Genomic DNA, 22,923 nt, shown 5'->3' with positions numbered 1-22,923 from the left:
TCTCAGGGAGGAGCTTGGAAAATCTGTTTCAGTGAATGAACCTATTTCCCTCAGTTGTATTCATCAGTTCAAAGTGGAACTGGATTCTCAAAGAAGGAATAGTAATAATAATGGAAATTGTTAAGCGCTTATTATGTGCAGAGCACTGTTCTAAGCGCTGGGGTAGATACATGGTAATCGGGTTGTCCCAAGTGGGGCTCACAGTCTTCCTCCCCATTTTTCAGAGGAGGTAATTGAGGCCCAGTGAAGTTAAGTGATTTGTCCAAAGTCACACAGCTGACAAGTGGCAGAGCCGGAATTAGAACCCACGTCTTCTGACTCCCCAGCCCATGGTGCTCTTTCCACTGTCACCCCGCTTCTCTATGTAGCCCACTTGGTGCACTGTAGTAGTTGCTTGGAATGTACAGAATAATGAAGTGGTATAGTTCCTTGCTCATAAGGAGCTTAGATGCTAAAGGGATGCCTCAACTTTCAGTTAGAGGCCTTCCTTCTAGCACTGCTAAACTCTTGGGGACCTGGACATATTAGTCTGTAGAGATGTGACCCTTGGGGACAGCTGATATTCAGGAACCGCGAGGAAGTTAAACATGAAATAATTTACGACAGAGAAGTCAAAAAGGAGTGAGACGGACAGATGCAGGAGGGTTAAGTAGGGTATGAAAGAATTGTCCGAAGCGATGGTACGGTCCAAAGTGGTGGGAAATTAACCAGGGAAAGCTGTTGGAATCTGTTTCCCCCTCTAGACTGTAAGCTCACTGTGGGCAAGGTACTCTCCCAAGCACTCAGTACAGTGCTCTGCTCACTGTAAGCACTCAATAAATAATTGAATGATAGGGAATTTTAAGAGGCACTTGAATGCAGAGAGGAAGGTGGTGTGATTCGGGAATGATGAGAAGTTATATTACCATATGATGATATTAACCAAAGCACAATGGTGATTATATGAAATATAATTAAGCCAGGATACAACATCCACAAGGGGCTCTCAGTCTAAACACAGGAAGATGATACAGATAATTTAATCAGAGTAAGAAGAAAATAAAATACATCAAGAGTATACATCATACATTTCCTCCCTGATGGCAGCATCTATTGTGGTAATAAAGTAAAACAAGAATTAAGTCCATGACTGGATGTGTAAACTAGAGTTGGAGGAAGAAGTTTCCTTATATTGTATCTAAATATAGGCATTAGTTCAAACATGTCAATCAGTGGTATTTATTGAGCACTTGCTTGGTGTAGAGCACTATTCTAAGCATTTGGGAGAATGCAGTACAGTTGGTATGCCCTCAAGGAGTCTAGCCCATCAGTTTATAGGATTAAGTGGGTAGTTTGGACTGATGTAATTAAAGTATTTTGCATCAATCGAGTCAGAAAATCAGCATCACACCTCAGGAGTTGATAACAGGTGTTTCTATCCCAAACTGTGAAGGCAAAAAACTAAAGTTCCAAATCCTTGGCAGTATTTTCAAGGTCATAGCATTAGGGGAGACATGCTAATAAAATGAGACCCAGCTTGCCTGTCTGAGAAGAGCCCACAGATATACCATGTGATAAATCTGAATCTGTAATCTGACCCAGAGGCTCATTCTAAAAGCAAAGGGGGAATATTTTTTTCCCTTAATCTTTATGCACATTTTCTCTTCATTCTCTCTTCCAAATCTGCTTTTCTCATGTTAGCAAAATCAACCCAAGTATCATTCTCACTTTCTTAACAAACTTCCCCAAGGTATTCAGTACAGTTTTGCTTCTAAGGGCTTAAAAGCTTTCAACAAGATCCAGTAATGATTGTGTACTAGTCACCAATGTGGTTTGCCTGCCTCTCAGCTGTCCTTGGTTTCTCAGTCCAGAAACCCATCTGTCTAGACAGGTGTTATCTCACTGGGATCTAAAAGTAGAAACTGAACATCATTATTTCTGAGTTCTATTTAGAAACTGCAACTCCAGTGATCCGGCAGCAGCTCTAGTCCAAACTGTGCTGTTTCAGATTTCCCCCGCCTCTAGCAGATGGGTGGCAAAGTGACATATTTTGTATGGACCAGCTGTGGATCAGGCAGTGAGCAAAAACTGTAGGCATCACAAAGGCTAAACAGGCATGACATCAAGAATTGCAACAGATCTGTAAATGCCAGGTAATAGGTTTGAAGCTTCTCTACTGGACATTTTCCCAAATGCTCTTTATTTCTGGGATTTGATTCCACTTTTAATATAGTGCTTAGCAATTTAGTCTCCTACCTCTGACCCACACTACTCACCTCCAGTTAAATCAGCAAGGAGATAAGATTAGGACAGCACTCCAAGGCAAATGTTAAGAGCATTTAATGGATTGTATTTCTGACTGGTGAATTAAACCAGTATGTCTTGAATTCTGTTAGACTTACCTTAAAGCTAGCACTAGACCTATGACTGTTGCGAAGCAGGGTTCCCGAGTGAGTAGGGCACACATTTGAGAATCAGAGGACCTGGGTTCTAATCCTGCCTCTACCACTTGTGTGCTGTGTGACAGTGGCAAGTCACTTCTCTGTGCTTCAAATATCCCGTATATAAATGGGGTTTAAATACCTGTTTTCCCTCCCGCTTAGGCAGTAATCTCCATGTGGAACAAGAGACTGTGACCAATTTGTTTATATTGTCTTAATCCCAGTTTTTAGCACAGTGTTTGGCACATGGTAAGCACTTAAATGCCATGAGTATTATTATTATATTTATGATAATCCCATATTTCCAACCAGCACCTTGAAGAACAGTGTAAACTCATAAAGTGCACCTGCAGTGGTTAATTTGCTTCCTCTTCTCTGAATCAAAATTGAGCTCCAGATCCATCTACTTCTTCCCCAAATGGACTATGGTTAATAACTTGCTACCAAATAGTCCAGCAAACCAAAAGAAGTATACTATTATTTGGTTCACAAGAAGATTTTACTCATCAATGTATAGTGGGGATTTTTCCTTACTAATTAAACCAGGTGGGAGACCAGCAGTTAAAGAAAAGACAAGCTCAGCAAGGTAGTGCTGGTCCCAGATGGGAAGCCAGCCTGCAGAACGCTCCTCTTTGGAGTTAAGTATTTCTTCAGCCCAGTCCTCAGATTGGTGCAGAGTCCATTTTGACCAGCTCCAGGTGGTCGGGATTCTTCAGGTTCCTGGCGGTTCTTCTAATTTTGGATAAGCTTGTCCTGATAGAAACAATGTCTCATAAACACCCTGACATGTTAAGCAAATGAATAATTAAAGGTTTTCAGGTTCCTAGGCTGCTTATTCATACAGGTCTGACCTATGTCAAATTCAACATTTTAGGTGAAATAAAATATGGTATGGGGTATTTGGGGGGAAAAAGAAGGCTCTGGACTCAAGGTCAATTTCTTTTCTTAATTAGGAATATATGCAGAACAGATTATTGTTAATAAAGGGTCACATCTCTACAGCCTAACGAAGGTCATTTTCCTCCCAAGCTGGATAAACTGAATGCCTGTCAGTTTATAAGTGCCATTTCAGAAGATAGTATAAAGGTAAGTCCTTGTTTCCCCTGTGTGAATTTCAAAATCTTAAATCTTTAGATCGGTGCTTACCTTTTTTGTTTCTCCCTTCAGGAAAAGTGGTTTTATTAGGTGTAAGGAGTCTACTGGAGTTGTCCAACAAAATGAATCTTTCACTCAAGAAATTTTTGGGTGTGTGTCTGTAAACTCATATGTAGTTCTCCATTTTGATGATAGCAAAAGCCAAAAAGCAAACTTTTGGATGCAGTTTGTTTCAAATACCCAACTGATTAGGTCTTTAATTTGAAGAAAACTTGTGCCTGTGTATATCTTTAACAAGATTATAAGATCCTACAGGGCAGATATAATTTGTGTTAATTTTTTTGTATTCTCCCAAGTGTAGAGTAAGATGATTTGTACTCTGTCAATACTATTGATTCATTTTCTTGGTCTTGCTTAAATGAGTGATGGTTCAGATTTTCCCTGGGAGGTATCTGTGCTCTATAAAAGTACTTTTTAATTGTTCTATCATATTTCTTTCCTTGGACTATTGAATGGCATATTCAATTAAAAATAATGAAATTGCAGGGGCAGATGAATAAATCCAAGAATGACATTTTTTTCTATTAATATTTGTTGTGAAGCATTAACTATGTCTTAAGGCCTCTATATCAAATACGGAATAAAATTTGGCAACTCCTTAAATTAGATTTTAAAAAAAGAACAAGTCAAGTAATGAATATTTCTTAGAAATGTGTTGTTGCTACTTGTGATATGTGACTTGAGCCTGTTAAAGCTCAATAAGAACAAATGCTGGTGAAACGTTTGCAAAAGCAAAAAATAAACTGAAGTCCTTCCTACGCACAGAGATCTTGTGGGAGAACATCAAAATGCAAATTGTTTGCTTTGTGCTCTCGGAAAGTGGAATTACAGAATTCAGTAAACACAGGCAGTGGTCATATTTCTCACTGTCCATTTAAATCGCATGGTTTGAGCAGTGGCAGTCAGAAAATGCTAGAAGTATAGTATCTTCTTATACCATGAGGCCTTTCACAAACCACGGTTTAATCAGTGCAGTTCCTAGGCTTTTCCAGACAAGCAAAACTAGCCAACCTCCATTTCTACTGCAAATAGAACAGGATAATATCCTATAGGCCCTTCCCTAAAATTGCCACAGAGAAGCTTAGAAAGGAAGCAGTTCAGACCTACATAAACTATAGTAAGCTGTATAAACTCGATCCAGAATTTAAAGAAATAAAACATAGCGGGCAATCGGATAGCAGAATCTTGAGAAGCCATGTAGCCTATCCCCCTGCTTTTAGACAGGACCACATGTAAAAGCCAGATTTTTCCCTGTCTTGACTGGCAAAGGATCTGCAGAGGTGATACTAAGACAGAACCCATTGACAGCCCATATCAAGATCTCTTCTAAGGACAAAGAGGCATTCTACTGTTGTGTGAGCAGAGTCTCCCCTCGGAAGTGGTGCATTTAAGACACGCAACATTTCAGACAGATCAGAGATAGGGAGTGCATACAGACTTTTAAAGCTATGCCACACCATACAGTGGCTGAGAAATACATCAGAAAGAAAGCAGAAGAGACAGGGCGAAGCAGATCAACTTGAAGGAAAAATATGAGGCAAGTGCTGCTCGTAGTAATCATTTAACATTGTACAGGGGCAAAAATAAGTTTATTATTCTATTTCTGAAGTCCCAGAGGAGCTGAGCCACCAGAGATCATGGAGGTGGGCCCTCAGCAGTTTTTGAACAAGTTTTCCTTCTTTTGCAGGGAGATTGAGCCGTGTACAGCGCTCTGCCCACATTAAGCGCTTAATAAATACGATCAAATGAATGCGTCGAAACCCAGTGCCCCTGGGTAAACAACAGCGATTAGCGTAGTTGGCAACTTTTCCTTTTATTATCACTGTATTAGGAGTTACTCTATGTCAAGCTCTGCTCTAATCACTGGGGTAGATAGAAGTTAAATATGTGTCTAATAGGAGAGGGTCTAAGTAGGAGAGAGAACGGGTATTGAATCCACATTTTACAATTGAGAAAATTGAGGCGAAGCGAAGTGACTTGCTCAAGGTCCCACAGCAGAAGTGAGGTGGAGCCAGAATTAGAACCTGGTTCCTCTGAAACCCCGGCCTGTGTTTTTTCCAGTAGTCCACACTACTTCTGTAATGATCTACTTGCAGTCTGATCCATCCTTCTCCCTCCTCCATCCAAGGATATGACTACAGGGAACTTCTCCCATCAATAATACTGATGGTATTTAATTGCTAAACTCTGAGGTTAATACAGTAGGAGCAGATTGATCACAGCCCCTGTCTCACATGGTGCTCAAAGTCTTAATCCCCATTTTCAGATGAGGAATCTGAGGCAGAAGTTGTGACTTGTCCAATGTCACACCGTAGGTAAATGGCAGAGCTGGGATTAGAATCCAGGTTGTTTGACCCCCCAGGTCCACGTTCTTTCCATTAAGGCATTTTGCTTCAACGCTCAGAGTGGGGGATACTACTTTTCATTGGACTGTTTACTGAGTGGTTAGGAGAGTGCCAGTATCACCAAATCCCCTCCTCATCATGCCCGCCACTTCCCACCTCTCTCATACCCAATTTCCCCCTAGCTCTGAATCCTCTCCCATACCCAATTTCCCCCAACCCCAGCCCAGGTATCTTGAGGTGAAAACTCTCATGACACTCTAAGCTCCTTCTCTAGGCTGTAAGCTCCTTGTGGGCAGGAAAAGTGTCTTCCAACTCCGTTGTATTGGATGTTCCCAAGCACTTAGTATAATGCTATATACACAGTAAGAACTCAAAAATACTATTGATTCATTGATTGAATGATTGTTAGTTGCTTTAGAGAAAGTCGGCTCAATTTAAAACTTCTGAGTTGAACCAAAAGGACCCGTGATTAGGGCTTCGATCTTCAAAGCCTGTCGACCACTCCAACCTCCATCTTGCATGCTCCTCTCAGTGAATGCCTCATCCCCTTTCAACGCTGTTCTCAAAAAGAAAAATGAGCCCCTGTGATTGCATCATGAATAGTCTTCCCCTGCAGACTGTAAGCTCCTTGTGGGGTGGGATTTTGTGTCTAATAACTCGGTTTTAGCATTGTGCTCTCCCAAACGCTTAATAGAATTCTCAGTATCCAGTAAGTGCTCAATTAAGTAATTACGGCCGATGAACACATTTGCTAAAGTGAGCCCAGGATAAATTCTGTAAGGAATTTATCCTGATAAGAATTTAAGTAAATCTTTTTAAACTCTGTTGCTTCCCCTTACCTGTAATGTAATTTAGTGTTTGTTCCCCCTACTAGGTTGTAAGCTCCTTGAGGGCAGAAAAAACAACTGTACCAGCTCTGTTGGACTCTCCCAAGCACTTAGACTGCTCTACACAAAGTAAGCACTAAATGAATACTTTGCAGTGATTGACTCCAATATTCTTGATGTCTGTGTGCGGTTTCTGAATTGACAAAAAATAGTTAAGTTGCAGTTGGGATGGTGAGTAGTACTGCAGACTGCTGTTCATCAAGTAAAACAATAAGACAAATAATGGGAAAATCATTCCCATGGTAGTTACCAGCCCTCTGTAGAGACATTTTTTAGGGCTTTTACAGTTAGACATTTGCAAGACATAAAATGTATGGTATAAAAATAAGCATAAATTTGCACATAAATGAGATTTCTCAAGGTAGGAAAAAAGGGAATGTAGGAAATGCAGTGCAATATCATGCCAAATCATAATTTCTTTTATAGCTCCAGTGAGATCAGAAGTCTTTGGGATTGGTAAAGTGATAAAAAGTAACAATTTAGAAAACTTTGTAAGAGAGCAAAAAGTCATTTTCAAAGATGTGTAGCACTTTGCTTCCTGTTATTAAGCAACTGATAGCTCTAAATGCTTCCCTTCATTCCTATTCTCCTGAAACCCCATAAAACCATATAGAATGTTTCATTTTTTATGTGTGGGGGTACTGAAGGGCTATGTGACCAGCGTATCAGCTAATAGTCAATGGACAATGTGCCACACACCCTATTTAATAGAAATGCCACTGGGAGGTATGAAATGATTTGTTGGGTGCACAAGGGACCTGCCTATATAAGAGCACCCAATTTATGCATAGATATTCAGATCAGGGGTATTTTACTTACAAAAATAAAAATGTTGCACAATGACTTTTTTCCCCAAGGTGGCACTGAGAGTGTGGAATCTATATGTGAGCTTAATTTTTGTTTTTTGATTTTTTTTTCTTTTTTTTTCTTTTCTCTGTCTTCCTAAAGCAAACACAAACCCAGGCAGTGCTTTTGTCCTGCTTTCTAACAATGGAAGAATGATTCATTCAGATATCGATTTCATTTGAGGATTTTGATATGAAGTACTTAAGTAATGAAAAATAATTAACTGCTATGATGAGCTCCAAGTTAAAGTAGTAGAATAATGGACTGACAATATAGAAATTAATTCCTGTCGTGGCAGTTTTTCTCTGAAAAGGAAAGCCATTTTGTTATACCCAGGAAAAGAGATCCGTCTGAAGAAATGTTTCCCAGAATTCATGTGGGCAGGGAATGTGTCTACCAACTCTGTTACATTATATTCTCCCAAGTATTTAGTACAGTGGTCTGCACACAATAGACACTCACTAAATACAAATGCTTGATTAACCCTAGTGCCTTCAGTCTCTTTGGCAGATAGGTCCAGATCCACCATCCTTGAAGATTCCTCCTGACAGTCCACTATTGCCTAGGCTCAGGCTGTTTTGGAGATCTTCAAAGGAAGGTTCATATGCCATAAGATAAGCAGTGTGACCTAGTGGATAGACCATGTGCTTGGGAGTCAGAAGGACCTGGGTTCCAATCCCAGGTCTTTCACTTGTCTGCTGAGTGACCCTGGGCAAGTCTTTTCACTTCTCTGTGGCTCAGTTACCTCATCTGTGAACTGGGGATTAAGACTGTGAGCCCCATGTGGGACAGGGACTGTGTTCAACCTGATTAGCTTTTATCTACCCCAGCACTTGGTTTGGTGACTGGCCCATAGAAAACACTTAAAAAAAACCACTTGAATACCTTTAAAAAATATGGAATAAGACTGGCGTATTGGGTTTTAGAAGGAGCACTAAAACATCCTCTCTGGTGCCTAAATCCGCACCCCAAAGAAAATACAACCCCAGTAACTCTCCAGATCTCTAACAAAGACCTACTGCCACTTCGTGGCTCCTGTTGGTCCCATAAATTTTCTCACTGTCCCAGAATCAGCTGTAGTGCCAATTTCCCCTCTCTGCACTGAAATCAGGACTTCTTTAGGTGGTTGCTATGGGGACTGTAGATGCCAGCCTTTCCACTACATGACATAAATTTAGAATCTAGGCCTCAAGATTGCTCCTCCTCCGGGTGACTTTGGTTCAGGATCACAGGATCTTCCGGTGGTGTTAATTCAGTGCCATGGATGGTGTGGTTTCTAGTGCATGATCATTCCATGATATTTGAGTACTTATTCTGAGCCAAGCACTGTACTAGACTGTTGGGAGAGAAAACATAGAATACTTGGATAGACACATTCCCTTCCCTCAGGAGAGAATGACCCCAGTAAGTTGAATGTTTCCTTCTCATAGAGGTCACCATGATAAAGCATTCCCAGATTCCAGGATCCTGGAATAATAATGTTGGTATTTGTTAAGCGCTTACTATGTGCCGAGCACTGTTCTAAGCGCTGGGGTAGGCACAGGGGAATCAGGTTGTCCCATGTGGGGCTCACAGTCTTAATCCCCATTTTACAGATGAGGGAACTGAGGCACCGAGAAGTTAAGTGACTTGCCCAAAGTCACACAGCTGGCAAGTGGCAGAGCTGGGGTCTGCCCTGGCCTCATATCTTCCTGGAGATCCCTTTTAGACTATCCCAGTTCATTCGGTGTTAAAAAGTAATTCCATTTTTCAATGCAGTAGTAGTAGTAGTAATTGTATTAAGTTCTTGTGTGCAGAGCACTGTGCTAAGCACCGGTAAAGAATACCCGGGGGTCTTTATTCCCGGTCCCTTTCCCTCGGGGAGCTCAGAATCTAAGACTAAAAGCTTAGTAGGGTACTATGGCACGTCTTGTCTTCTGCTGTCGATACATCTCCGAATCAGTGTGGCTAAGTGGGAAGAGCAGCGTGGCTCAGTGGAAAGAGCCTGGGCTTCGGAGTCAGAGGTCATGGGTTCGACTCCCGGCTCTGCCACTTGTCAGCTGGTGACTTTGGGCAAGTCACTTAACTTCTCTGTCCTTCAGTTACCTCATCTGTAAAATGGGGATGAACTGTGAGCCTCACGTGGGACAACCTGATTACCCTGTATCTACCCCAGCGCTTAGAACAGTGCTCTGCACGTAGTAAGCGCTAAACAAATACCAACATTATTAACATTATTAAGCACGGACTTGGGAGTCAGAGATTGTGGGTACTAATCCTGGCTCTGCCACTCATCAACTGTGTGACTTTGGGCAAGTCACTTAACTTCCCTGTACCTCAGTTACCTTCTCTGTAAAATGGGGATTAAGACTGTGAGCCCCACAAGGGACAGCCTGATTGCCTTGTATCTACCCCAGTGATTGGAACATAGTGCTTAACAAATACCATCATTATTATAATGACGCCACAGACATGGCTCTCTCAGAACTGGTACTGTGGCTAGAGGAGAAGATTTTAGGCTCTTGATGGCTTCGAGGCCATGCCCACAATGACTGCTATGGCAGAGACACTGGGAAGAAGCAGATGGAGATTTTTTTCTGTGGATTCTAGTCTTTTTATCAGAGTAGGCACTCTCTGGGCAGGACCCACAAAATTTTGTTTGGCTCCGTAATGACATTCTGTTGCCCTGACCTGTCACCCAGAAGCCTCAACAAGAGCATGGCAAGCTACATTAGTGGTGTGTCTTTAAGCCAGGTGGAATAATTGATCTGAGTGAGGAGTCAATTCAGTCGTTAGGGACCAATACAACTCTTCCTTGTTTCTATCAGTCATATTTATTGAGCACTTACTGTGTGCGGATCACTGTACTAAGCTCTTGCGAGAGTATAATCTATGTTCCCTGTCCACAAAGAGCTTACAGTCCAGTTGTTCTCCAATCATATAACCCTTTCTTTTTTAGTGACCAAAATTTACCCCGAATTCAGATTTCAAAGTCAGTAGGAACAAATGAATGGACAGGCCGATTGCATGTCAGTAATACTTCAAACCCCATTTTGAGTTTAGGACTCCCATTCCTAGTTTAGAACAAATATGCTGCAAGATTATCAACAACACGTTATCTTCTCTTCTTGGGTTTATTTTTAGCAATCAGCCACAGGAAGGCTGACAATTGGCAGTGGCTACAGCCAGGCAGGAGATATGTTAGCTCTTCTCAGGGTCGAACCTTGGTAACTCTGACAGTGTGACTGAGCCTAATGGAACCAATACTCCAGGTGTTCCAAATACCCTAGCTTTAAATAGCCCTTCGAAGGAGGTAGCCTTTTCCAATGCAGAAAAGCCAGGATAAACTGTGGAGAGATGTCAAAATATGGCAAACATTTTTCTTTTAATTGGGTCCATAATAGAGATAGAAAATATTCTCCCTTTTTTTTTGTATTCATGCTTTTTCATCCTCACTGCTGATTGGATTTTCTTTTTAAAGACTGATTCAATCAGGTCACCATTTGACTTCCCCGAGTACTATTTTATAATCTTTTTTAATTTCCGTGTTGATTCTATACAACTATGGACATATATGGAGATGTAGCAGTGTTAATCCACTTGCCGTTAAGTTAAAAATAAGATATTCAGACTGCTGTTATCATTTACCTTGCTAAGTGGGTGTAATAATAATAATAATAATGGTATTTGTCAAGCGCTTATGTCTGACCTGATTATCTTGTCTTTACCACGGTATAGGCTTAACAAATACCACAGTTATTATCACTACCTCCAAGGACTCCACCAGGTACCACGGAGATATGATTCACTCAACACTCCACATGTAAGAACCAATACAGTCAGCAATGCTTGGATAGGGGATTCAAAGATGTGAAGCCTCCACATCTATTATAAGATCCAAAAATCTAAATACCAGCGTGTGTGTGTGTGTTTGGGTATTTGTATGTGATATAAACTTTAGAATCTTAAATATTTTTAAAGAAGCCAAATGCCAAATTCTATAACAATGGAGCTATTCACGTAATCTGATTGGTGATCATGAGCCCAATGTCTAGTCTGGAAACTAAAGAAATTGCTTTGGATTTTTATAAAATCAAATTTCTACTGTTCTGCATCTTTAATCATGTGGCTTAGTGCTGGAGTTTGTAAAATCATAATGAGATGTACAGATAAAGTAGATAAAAACAGACAGTAGAAACAGAGTAGTAATTGGTAGAGTAATTGCTCACCCAACTTTTGAAGAGATGGCACAGTTTAATATGTTTTGTCACAATTTTCTAAATTACTTGTTTTTAACAATTAGTAACAATGTCTGTTGTTAGAGCTGACAGCATTTGAATCAGAGTGACCTCTTTATTAGACAGCAATCTTGCAAGATTTTATCAGCAAGAAAGGCTTAGATGTTCTTTTCATTGAATGGTAGCCTCTTTGCATATAGCTTGTATTTCTTATGGAGGAATCAGCTAGTCAGATGACACAGGTCTGTGACCAGGAGGAAAAACTTGACCTTGCTTATGAAGTTGATGAGTTTTACAATGGAAAATTATTACTATTATTAAAAGGAGAGAAGGCAAGATGTCATTTTGAATACGGTATTCAAATGTTTCAGTTTAAAAATTGGATGGCCAATTAGCCTTCAAAGTAGTAAACATTTAAGATGAAGCAGTTGAGGCTGGAATTCCTTGGATTTATTTCATTTTTATCCCAGATTATACCAGATCATCATGATCATCACCAGTAAACAGTTAAGTACTCACTGAATGTATAGCTACTAGATGACCAGGATCACACGGCAAGCAAGTGGGAAGGGCACAGACCTGGGAGTCAGAGGGCCTGGGTTCTAATCCTGGCTTTTTGCCAGACACCTTCAGGGTGACCTTGAGTGGGTCACTTGACCTCTCTATGGCTCAATTTCCTCCTCTCTAAAATAGGGATTAAATCCTGCTCCCTTCTGTGGAGACTGGGAGCCAGGGATTATGTCCAACCTGATTATCTTGTGTCTACTTCAGCACTTAGCACAGGGCTTGGCACAAAATCAGCAGTTAGCAAGTATCGATAAAAAAGAAGATAGTTTATAAAGCACTGTCGATCATGTATCAAGATAAATGGTTTAGGTAATCATTTTGGTATTGGTTAATCACTTAATATGCATCAAGTACTATTTAAACACAGTGCCTGGCACATAGTAAGTGCCTAACAAGCATATGCCCTGGCTATACCAGCAAGCCTTTTGAAGATCCCGTACAAGGGAGACCACAGCACATTATAAGTTTTAAGAACATGAACTCTTGAGCAGGTTTTGTGAATTTGAAACCATACAAGCATTAGCAAATATTTTTCATTCAATATTTTTAAAAATACTGAGCTCCATATTCAAGAGTTCTATCAACTGATTAAAAAAAAGAAACCTTCAAGTCTGCTAAATATTCATCCCTTATGGGCCTAGTTGCTGCTTTTCTTCTCATTGGCATTTTCACTTGCCTTATCTCTCTTTTCCACCCAGTGGAGCAGCCTCTCTAGCCTGTATTACTTAGAAGGATACATGCATAACTGGAAGAGAGAGAGTGGAAATGCTCAGAATTTGTGTTGCTGCTTGACCAGCTGCTACAGTGCTTTGAGGGATTATAAAGGGATTTAGCAGCCTACTGCTCTTCTTGTAGCCAGAAATTGTGTGCTTCTTTTTCTGAGCTCTTCACTCTGGTTTATCAGCCCTACTCTAACTCTAACTGTCCTTATGGGGTAATACATTTTGCACGTCCCAAAAAGCAAGGGAGTGCCAAAATATGTCCTTTCAGTTGAATGGTGGAACTCTTGGGAACACAGACATATTACTACTGTTTAAAAAGAAAAAAAAACTTGAGAGAAACTGTAAAGAAAGTGAGATCAGAACACTATTAAGGCCAGGAAACAATACTTTAGATTCCTTAATTTTCCCCAAACTTGGAAATCAGCTAGAGAAAGAGGGTCTAGAAGTCTTACATATTGACCTGAAGCAGGGTTTGGGGGTTTAATTGGATAATTATCTCATTTATTTAAGCAGAGTTTCAACTAGAGAAAATCACCTGTAAACTATATTCAGGAGCTTGTTTGTGGGTGATACTTACTGGTATAGACTGTTTCACCCAAGGTGGAAAATTGTTCACTATTTGAAGATCATCTTTATTCTTGATGCTGAGCCAGTACTAGGTAATGAAAACTGTTTTCTCTGGCTATTTCTTAAATGCCACTGCTGTGCCTCATTGCTTGTGGTTTGATTTCACTGTGTCTTTAAAGTGTTTCTTCTGTCCACCCTTTTAAACAGTTATGCCATTTTCACTCATCATTAAACAGCTGTTTGCGAACACTTAGCCCTCATTTACATCAAAATTCCCTCATAGAAAAGGTGCCATGTGACAAGCTTTGCTTCACAGCTCTGTACACAGAGAGGCACACCATCCCTGATGTTTCCGTTCTAATTCTTACTTTCCAATCCTGATCTTCTTATTCCCTTTGGCTCTTCCAATTTACGGCATGGCTGAATCTGTTTGGGAGACTACAAACATCTAGTGGGAAAAAATAGGACATGTACTGTTGTCCAACCTAATTAGCTCCTATCTGCCCCAGCATTTAGTGCAGTCCCTGGCATGTAGTAAGCACTTATCAATACCATAAAAAAGTAAGGAGGGGAGATGAGCCATCATTTGTGTACATCAGCCTTCTTCATTATTAATTCTACTTTGATTGAATTTAGTCTTTAGTTTGATTGCTGCATTCAGCGCATAGGACATTCTGAAAAATTTGAGAAGCAGTATGACGTAGTGAATGGAGCCTGAGCTTGGGCGTCAGAAGGTCTTGGGTTCTAATGCCAGCTCCATCACTTGTCTGCTGTGTGACCTTGGGCAAGTCACTTCACTTCTCTGTCCCTCAATGATCTATGTCCATCCCGATTTGCTTGAATCCATCCCAGAGCTTAGTACGGTGCCTGGCACATAGTAAGCACTTAACAAATACCGTTATTATTATTATTCTAAAGGATCTATAAGGTAGACCATGGTACTTTTTAAGTGCTTACTATATGCCAGGCACTGTACTAAGGGCCGTGATGCAACTTGATACAGGAACTGTAGGTAGTTAGTTTAGAAGCATTCTTTAGTGATTTTTTTCAAATATACCCCTTGGTTGGGATTCTCCAAGGGAGTTCCAGCTTAATAATAATAATAATAATAATAATGTTGGTATTTGTTAAGTGCTTACTATGTGCAGAGCACTGTTCTAAGCGCTGGGGTAGATACAGGATAATCAGATTGTCCAACGTGAGGCTCACAGTTAATCCCCATTTTACAGATGAGGTAACTGAGGCACAGAGAAGTTAAGTGACTTGAGAATTTAATGCATAGATTATGCCCCTTCTGGGTTCCTTCTATCTTTAGACCACAGATATGCAAAGTTTGCTTATGCAATTTTCTCATTAATTTCAAGGTTAGATCCTCACTGATTTATTTAATAATTTATCAGGACCTGAACATGCTACATAATTTATAGGTTGCCTGTTCACTCCCTTAATTATATAAAATTAATCACAAAAAAGTCAGTTTGGCAAACTGGACTCTACCCCCTATCAAAAATAGGTGGGATTGTAGCAAGGAAATTGATGATTATTTCATTAGGAAATTGGACTCAAGCAGACATCTTGAAATCTGTTAGAATTCCTGTTTCTGTATTTTCATACATCAGTGAACTGTGAAGGACAGAACAGATTAGATTTCTGTGCCACTGGGGTCTTTTTTGCTTCCTGTTTTGCACTTATAGCAGCTCCACATATGGGGCATTTGAGAAGAAACTGTCCCCACACTTCCTGTGACCAATCGATATTTCCTATATCCTGTACCTCAGGATTTCTGTGTCTCTACCCTGACAAGCACAGGGGCTGTTGGTTCCTTTTGCTTCTTACTCTGAAAACGCTAATCGGATCATGAAATAAGACCATAAGTGTGTTCAATATCACTGCTGCACAAGTAGAAGAGGAAAGTATATAGAAAGAAAAAACATCATCTTGCTGCTTTTTTCAAAGGGTTTTGAATCTTGCAACTATGACAGTACAGTTCAGGCAAATTTCTCTTCTGGTTAGCTCTTCATTTTTAAATATCAAGTCTCACTGGTGTGCATGCAGTCAGAGAGAAAATGAGGGTGGCTTTCAAACGGGTATAATATTTCATTAAGATTAGTGCCTGGAGCAGCATATTTCTGTTATACCAGGTAAACCAAGAGGGCTTAAAATGGCCCTGTACACGTATCAGTGACTAAAGTGCATTTTATCAAAGCACCATCCGCACAAAATGCAAATCTAATCTCTTCTGATAATCACCTAAAATGAAGGCAGGCATAAAGAGACCTGTAGATGGAATTTGAGTGAATTTGTTTATGTCCCACAGTGAAAAAAAAACCCACAAAAACATACACATACACCCACACACACAAACACACACAAATTAAAAAACTCAAGAATCCCTGGAACAGCCATTTATACACCATGAGGAAGAGAATTCTAAAAAAATAAAATGGATGCTTCCATTTGTATCATTTCATGCCATTTGTAGATCTTTTCCAAAACTTGGTTTGTTTATCAGATTTAAACCTTTAAATCTACCTCTCTATCAAACGTATCTCTGGTTGGAGAAGAAGATGGAAAGAAACTGAATACTTTTTATTCATGAACAGTAATCTGTTCTGAAAGCTGTAATTTAGGCATGGAAGTAATTTTTTGGAGAAGGTTTTGTGGAGAGATTAAGACCTTGTTAATTAAAGGCTCTTATCCGGAAATCTTATTAGCTTCAATAGAAACTTTCCACAGCACTGAATAATCTAAATGGTCGACTAATTAATCTCATTAGTATTTGTTTTGTCTTCAGGTGTTTGCGAGGCACCAAAATGAAACAGAATTCTTGAAGGTGGTGTTATTCTCCTTGCCTTTATCTCTTGCCTTCCTAAAAAGGCCTCACTGAGGAAAATGCTGTAACCCCAGGTGCTTACAGCAACTGGGGTGGAGAAGAAAGGTTATATAGCTAGCAAACATTTGGCCCCTTGAAATTGGGCCTGATACTGCAGAATCTCAATCAATAATACTATTTTATTAAGCACTTTTGATGTTTGCAGCACTATATAAAGACTGGAAGAACACATACAGGACCAGTAGACAGGTTTCGTGACCTAGATTTAGATCACTAGGAAGTGTGGAGGTGATCATTAGAAAGAGAACAATTCTTCATAATGGGTGAATAGTCACAATTTATTTCAGTCAGTATCTCCCACCCGTTCTCCCACTCTACTGTACTGTACTTTCTCAAGCACTTTTTGCAGTGCTCCATACACAGCACTCAGCAAATGAGAAGCAGCATGGCCTAATGGTTAAAGCACGGCCCTGGGAGTCAGAAGGACCTAGGTTCTAATCGCAGCTCTGCGATTTAGAATATCTAGAATATTTAGAATATTTAAAATGATATTCTATGTAATCTCATCAAGGTATTCACTGTAAAGTTTCTGAAAGCTGCATTTAGGCTTTGGGAAAAGTGAGGCATTGGAGGATAATGAAAATCTAGTTCTTTAGGCCCTCAAAACCAAATTGATTGTATTTGTCAAGAAGTTTAAACTGATGTCTGCGGAGATTTTACGTGATTATGCAATTATATCCAAATGCCTTCTGTTAGCAGGGAACTGACTTGGCATTTCACTTTATTTACAAAGATGTGCTTGAATGATCCTGTGCAGCACTGTGCCTATAAAAACCCATTTTAGATGCAGTAATCCTTTATTGACACTTCTTGTAAAATCCCAACTCTTAAAAAATCGCATTGTTAGTTGTTTCAATCCCATGAGAGGAATTCAATCCCATGTGAGACTAAGATACTGCTAGTTTGATATGTCTTTTAGGAGCAAATGAGCCTCCCATTTGCACTGAGTGAGGGAATGACATAAGCATAATTTTAATGCAGTTGAAATGGATCTGAAATTGCCCCCTTCTCTGAGGGCATTAACTTATGTATGTTAACATTATGGTAACAATTTTAAACTATATAAACAATTATTTTCTTTTCTATCTCTGTTCTTTGAAAAACCAGATTTAGCAGAGGGTAAGCTCCTTTGTGAATAGGGAACATGGCGACTTCATCATTCTGTATTCCCTAAGCACCTAGTACAATGCATTGCACCACATGCTAAGTGCTTTGACCAGTGCTCTGCACACAGTAAGCGTTCAATAAATACAATTAAATGAATGAAATGGCTGTTCAATAAATACTCCTACTGATCAGTCATTGTCCATATACATGATACCTGATAGTGCTGTATGTTGGGAGCTCAATGATTTATTAAGCTGTTGATGTCATCTTCTTTTTTCTTTAAAATTTTGAGCTCTTGCCTTTTTCCAATAAGCCTGCTCTCTAGTGAAGGTGAATTGATATCTACCCATTGGGGAATCTTGCTGCAGTGGAAGAATGAGATTAACTTTGAGACTCCATACCCAGACAAGTCTGATTGGCATGAAGTTCCCGGTAATTTTAGTTAGGAAAGTGTAGTGGTAATTCTAAGGTGTTTCATATAAATATTAGAATATATGGATCTTGCGGACATGCTCCATCTTCTGCATATCTAAATTTTTTTTTTAAATCCCTGTATTTGGCCTTTCCAAAGATACGATATACTGGGAAAAATAGTAATAATTTTTGTCTGACACTTAAAAATGAGCTCTTGATTCACTTGGTTTAAAATTGAATGTTTAGGTGTAACAAGTGTCTTAAGTGTTATATTAGGGGTCTTTTTCATAATCTGAAGCTTTAATCTTTTATAAAGATTACTACTGGCCCTATACGGAATTGTATTGCCATAAATTAAGCCACTGCTCCTGGAAAAATGTCAGTAATGTCAGGAAGTTAGTTTTTGAACATAAGTAAAGTATCCCTTTGTTGACTGATTAATTTAAAATAAACAAGCCCGAGGCTCAAAGTTCTGCATAAAAACCAATCTCCTGCCAAGTTTCCTACCAGCTAGCCCTGCAAGGGATAATGGAATTGTCAGATATTAGAGTGAGGATATCCTCCTAGCCTATTCTCTCTTCTGCTTAGACTGTGAACTCCGTGTGGGTCAGGGACTGTGCCCAACCTAATTATCTTCTACCTACTCAAGCTTTTAGAACAGTGCTTGACACATAGTAAGCCACTTAACAAATACAGTAAGAAAAATAATAATGAACAGATATGAAGAGGATGAGCAGGCTGAAGATAATGTTCACCTTGCATCTCCCTTCTCTGTTTCTTTCCTTTTCTACACATACCCTACCATTCTCTCCCACAGCCATTGCACATTTTTTTATACTTGGTTACCCTTCCCTCCTGTAATTGATTGTAATGTCTTTCCCCCAGCTACAAAGTAAGATCCTTGAGTGCAGGGATTATATCTACTGGCTCTGTTGCACTCTGTCAAACAGTACAGGGTTTTGCAGAGTGTATGCATTAAATGAATTCTGTTGGTCAATGGAGTGGTAACTGTGAGACTCAGTGGGTAAGGTTCATTAACTTCAGGAGGTTTAGAATATAGGCTGGATCAGAGATATTAAGAGAATATAAAACTGGGTTCTAACTGGCTCTGACACTTACCTGTTGACCTTGGGCATGACACTTAATGTTTCTATGTCTGTTTCCTCATCTGCAAAATGGGGATAAAAACCCCCTTCTTTTTCCTATTACATTGTGAGCCCCAAAATAGGACAGGGACTGAGTATAGCCTGATTATATTTTATGTGCCCCAACACTTAATAGAGGACTGAGGACATAGTAAGTGCCTAATAAATACCACAATCATTCCACTAGATGATAGGGCCTTAGAGGCTAGGGATAAACATCTACCAAGTGCAGGCTGTAAGCTTCTCTCTAGACTGTAAGCTCTTTCTGAGCAGGGAATATGCCTACCAACTCTGCAATATATTATCAGTTGAGTTTATGGAGCACTTACTGTGTGCAGAGCACTGTACGGAGTGCTGTTGTACTCGCCCAAGTGGTTAGTACAGTGCTCTTCACACAGAGCTCAAAAAATATGGTTGAATGACTGAGTATTGGTATTCTTCCAAGTATTAGTACAGTTTTCTGCTTGCGGAAAGTACTCAATAAATTCCACTGATTGATTGAAAAGAAAACTTATACTTTGTTACAGCAGATGCACAGTATGCTTTGAGATGATGAAAACCTTTGCAGGGTAAAAGTATTTTCATCTATCGTAGTTCGGGGATTAGAGGTGCAGAGAGCTTTAGAAAAGTCCCACAGGAAAGCCGAGGTTTGTCCACAAGGAGTGGACAGCTAAGTGGATTCTGGCACACTTACATCGGGTACTAGAGTGAGTCTGTTTGCTAATCAGGTTAGACATTCACTTTGTACAGAACCCATTGGAGAGGGAAAATGCTTTGTGCCAGTCTCTTAATAAAATAGCGAACATGATGCTTCCCCACAGCAGCTCTGCTTGAACTCTAGGAGAGCTTATGCAGAAAATTCCTGAGGAGCACATCGAGTTTACAGCCCGTGGAACAGAAATCAGTGGGGTGAGCCGGAGCGGGAACTGAAACTGGTTTCATAATCAGATTAGCCTTTATCGACGGCCCCCAGGGAGCACTTAAACATTGCACAAGAGATGAAAGGGCCTAGATTGCCCTCATATGGGAGAAAATCTGAAATGCCAGTTTTAGAGTTTTCCAGCTGATAAAATGCCAAACCCGAAAGCTTTTTGCTGAAGTAATAGGTTCAGAATTGTCATCTCATCGCAACCTATTGAGTTATAAATATTTGCGACTTTCCTTGATTTTTGGTTTTATTGAATTTTACTCAGATTCCATCTTGTGAAACGTTTTGAACCACCCTCTAAATTTAATGTGCTTGACAGCTGAACGGGAGATGCCAAAGCATCCTTCAACCGAAGAGGCTCTTATTCATTGGTGTTTTCCATTTTAAAACTCGGAGAGTGATTGACCTTAAGGGTTCCTTGTGTGCAGAGTGAACGGTGATGGGGGGCAAGGAGAGCTACTTACTCTGATGAGAAAGGCCTGGGCAAAGGAGTGAACTAAGGCCCTGGAATTGGGGCAGCTTCTCTTACTGACCCTCTGCCGGAGGAACTCAATCCATGGCTCTATACTGTGACCTGAAGGACACGTTCAGCCTGAGCCTTTTAACGTTCTAGAGGATATTTTCAGGAGAACAGAGGAGGCAGACTGTTGCTTCTCCAAACTAGAATATAGGATTCCCAAGTCTCAGGTGTGTGTAGAAAGGGACCTGGCACTTTAGCAAGGTGCAGTGGATGGCACACAGGCCTGGGAGTCAGAAGGTCATGAGTTCTAATCCCAGATCTGACATTTGTCTGCTATATGACCTTGGGCAAATCATTTCACTTCACCTTTAAAATGGGGTTTGAGGCTGTGAGCCCCACATGAGACAATGATTGTGTCCAACCCAGTTTGCCTGTATCTACCCCAGCGCTTAGTACAGTGCCTGGCACGTATTCATTCAGTCATATTTATTGAGTGCTAAGTGATTAATAAATACCACAGTTATTATTATTACTTCATCAGTAACATCTGCTCAGATCATCTACTTCCCTCCCAATCTGCACATGCGTTTACACACTCAGACACACATACACACACACATTGTTTACCCCCTCCAGGGGCCCAAGTCACTGCTTCCTCCTTTGCTTCAATCAATGCTATTTATTGAGCATTCACTTTAAGCTGAGCCCTGTACTAGGTGCATGGAAGATTTTCCTAAACTACATAGATATGACACTGCCATAAGGGACTTTGTTGTCCACCCATTCCAGCTCTGCCTACCCTACCCCTCTTCCTGTGATGCTGTGGTGCTTTTCAAGACCTCAGCAGCAGCAAAAACAATATTACTGTATAGAGAACACTGTATAGAGTGTTTTAGTAACATCCATAAGATCAGTCAATGCTGTTTACTGAGTGCTTACTATGTGAAAAGAATTCTCTATAGCACTTGGTTACTACAGTGCTCCCTGACCTCAAGGAATTTGCAATGTGATTGGAAAGATATGATGAAATAGATTGGTGAAAATGTACTATAATAATAATGTTGGTATTTGTTAAGCGCTTACTATGTGCTGAGAACTGTTCTAAGCACTGGGGTAGACACAGGGGAATCAGGTTGTCCCACGTGGGGCTCACAGTCTTAATCCCCATTTTACAGATGAGGTAACTGAGGCACCAAGAAGTTAAGTGACTTGCCCAAAGTCACACAGCTCACGAGTGGCCGAGCCGGGATTTGAACCCATGACCTCTGACTCCAAAGCCCGTGCTCTTTCCACTGAGCCACGCTGCTTCTAAGCACAGGAGAGTAAATATAGATCATAACCCAGAGGGAGAAAATCAATCATATTGATTGAGTGCTTACTGTGTGCTGAACACTGTACTATGCTCTTGGGAGAGTACAGTGTAACAGAGTTGGTAGACACGTTCCATTCCCATAACAAGCTTACCGTTTAGAGAAGATATAAGGACACTGGGACAAAACTTGGAAATATGAGAGTGTCCTGCCAATAGCCAATAAGCTGGTAATCTCCCACCATCTGAAATATAACATCCCTATGGTGATATAGTTTCAGTCATTTTGGAATCCCAAACAAGGCCAAGCCACGTGTACCAAATTATTTTGCTAAGTAGCGCAGAACATATTTTAATTGACATTGTTTCATGAGCAAATGGATTAGGGCTGAGTGTGAAAGTCATTAGAGATCTTTAGAACATTCCTAATTATCGTGTAGGTATTTGAACACAAATAAAGGATTCTTAAAGTCTATAGTCCTCTCCAGAGCTTGCAGAACTGCTTTGACTGAGGAACTTAAAAGTAATCAGTTCACATTTGCAAAGTGAACTCTGGATTGTTGTTGTTTTTTTCTCCCCAAAGAAACAACCATGTTTTCTATGTTTTCAATGCCTCTAATTTATTATTAGAAAGGTAGCGAGCGTGATAGTATGTCTTGTTAGCAGGAACCGCCAATATTTCAATTCCTTGGGAAAATGGTATTTTTCCCCCCGATCTTTTAGGCTAATTTATTAAGCTGAGAAAAAGGTTTCACACGTAGCATATGGGCATGGCTCAAGATAAAACCTTGGTAATAAGGAGAGATATTTCACTTGCCAATTATCTTTGACATAAACCTCAGTAGGGATAAGGCTTTACCTCATTCTTGTGTTCTCAAGGGCAAACTTAGTTTTACCAATAAGAAGGGACAATAAGTAGTTCATATGAAGACATACTCTTA

At 40.1% G+C, this 22,923-nt stretch overlaps 1 protein-coding gene across 9 annotated transcripts in view; it reads left to right on the top strand.

Annotated features, from left to right (window-relative positions):
- Positions 1-22,923, top strand: part of CNTN5 (contactin 5) — a 653,229-nt gene that overhangs the window by 68,728 nt on the left and 561,578 nt on the right. The window contains exon 1 of one of the 9 annotated variants that reach the window (XM_029048196.2): positions 6,820-6,876. The exons of the other annotated variants lie outside the window; for them this stretch is intronic. The gene's annotated coding sequence lies outside the window, so the exon portion shown is untranslated. Of the gene's footprint in view, positions 1-6,819; positions 6,877-22,923 lie in introns of those variants that run through there. 9 annotated transcript variants of the gene reach the window in all.

This window comes from Ornithorhynchus anatinus, chromosome 20 (genome assembly GCF_004115215.2).
Source record: "Ornithorhynchus anatinus isolate Pmale09 chromosome 20, mOrnAna1.pri.v4, whole genome shotgun sequence".
Lineage (NCBI taxonomy): Eukaryota > Metazoa > Chordata > Mammalia > Monotremata > Ornithorhynchidae > Ornithorhynchus > Ornithorhynchus anatinus.
Note: the sequence above shows the minus strand (reverse complement) of the source record. Positions and strands in the feature narration are given on the sequence as shown.